Source organism: Propithecus coquereli, unplaced genomic scaffold (assembly GCF_000956105.1).
Source record: "Propithecus coquereli isolate 6110/MARCELLA unplaced genomic scaffold, Pcoq_1.0 Scaffold207, whole genome shotgun sequence".
NCBI lineage: Eukaryota > Metazoa > Chordata > Mammalia > Primates > Indriidae > Propithecus > Propithecus coquereli.
The window spans coordinates 317,600-319,170 of record NW_012145745.1 but is presented as its reverse complement, the minus strand read 5'-3'; the positions used below and the strand labels follow the sequence as shown (position 1 = coordinate 319,170).

Here is a 1,571-nt window from a genome sequence, read left to right as displayed (position 1 = left end):
ACTCAGCTGGGATGCATGACTCTTTGCCATTCTCTTCTCCCGCCTTCTAACCCGCAATGCAGGCATCGCGGATGGAGGCCAGCGGCCATCTCAGACCATGTGGAAACCGTGAGGATGGAGGCCTGCTCCCCTAGGACAGAGAAACAGAAAAACAGCAGAAGCCTGGATCCCTGAAGACTGCATGGAGCTCACACACCTGCTCGGAATTGCCCGTGGGAAATCACTCTTCTGTACATCAGCCACTATTTCTCCAGTCTCTTGTTACTCACAGCTGCATGCAAATCATAACTGACAGAAGTTTGCTCTCAAAAATCACTGGTGGCTCCCAAATTCCAATGAAACAATGTCCAGACTTCTTGGCCCAGCACCCATGGCAATATCAAGTCTGGACTTAAACTTCATTTCCAATCTTGCCTTCCACTCCTTTCCCTCATGCAGTTTAAAACCCAGCCAGCCTAAACAGCTGTGATCCCCAAGGAGCGTGGCCATCACTAACAGTGTTGAACAGATTTGGAGATCACTAGGGCTGAAGAGGAGGACATCAGCAAACCTCTAGAGAAGGGCTTTATAGCAGGTTTTATCAGTGAATCCCCGCTTCCCCTTTTTTTTTGGATTTAATGAAGTTTTATTTTTCCAAATATACAGTTGGTTGGACCTGTTCACGCATCTTCACCAGCAGGTGGGGCATCTCCACCCCTGGTATTTCTGGTGTAAATTACTTGAGCACTGTGCTTTGAAACCGGCTTGATAACTCCGTTACTAAGGAGCTGCTGAAGGGCTACCCTCGCCAGGGAACCTCGAATCTTCAGTCTCTTGGAGACCACAGCTGGGGTTATAAGCTTATAGTTGGGAACCTCCTTACAGAGTTTGTCATACGTAGCTTTGTCAAACAAGATTAAGTTGTTGAGCTTGTCCTGAACTTTGCCTTTGGACCACTTCTTTTTGGCCTTGCCCCCAGATTTGTTCACTCGGTCTTTGTCTTTCTTGGCCGACTTTCCGGCATCTTTCTTCTTCTTGTCGTCCTTGGGTGGCATTGCGAAGCTTGGAGAAGCGCTGAAACTACTGCAGCCTCGTTAAGGTGTCGGACAAAAAGGACCCCTCCCTTCCCTTTTTTAAACTAATATCTTACACAAAACCCCAACATATAAAAGATAAAAAGCAGGCTGCTCTGATTTGAAAACCGCCAGCCTGGTCCAAATTTTTATATTCTTAAAGGTGGGGAAACCAAGGCTCACATGGGTGGGGGTTGGTGCAATGGGTCTAAGTCCGGTTAGTTGCAGGCACAGAACTAGAACCCAGGTTTCCCAGCGCCTGCTCTGTTCTTATTATTTTTACCAATAAGTGATGCAAATAGATGCTCAAGAAAGGCAATTCACAGCAACAACAAAAATATATAAATGGGACCTGATCAAATTAAAAAGCTTCTGCACAGCCAAAGAAACTGTCACGAGAACAAACAGACAACCTACAGAATGAGAAAAAATATTCACATGCTACACATCCGATAAAGGGCTGATAACCAGAATCTATTTAGAACTCAGGAAAATCAGCAAGAAAAAATCAAACAACCC

The 1,571-nt window shown here is 45.6% G+C and overlaps 1 pseudogene; it reads right to left on the bottom strand.

The window, feature by feature from the left end:
* Nucleotides 1-659: 659 nt before the first annotated feature.
* LOC105810234 lies at nt 660-1,051 on the bottom strand (annotated as a pseudogene).
* Between the last annotated feature and the right edge of the window lie 520 nt (nt 1,052-1,571).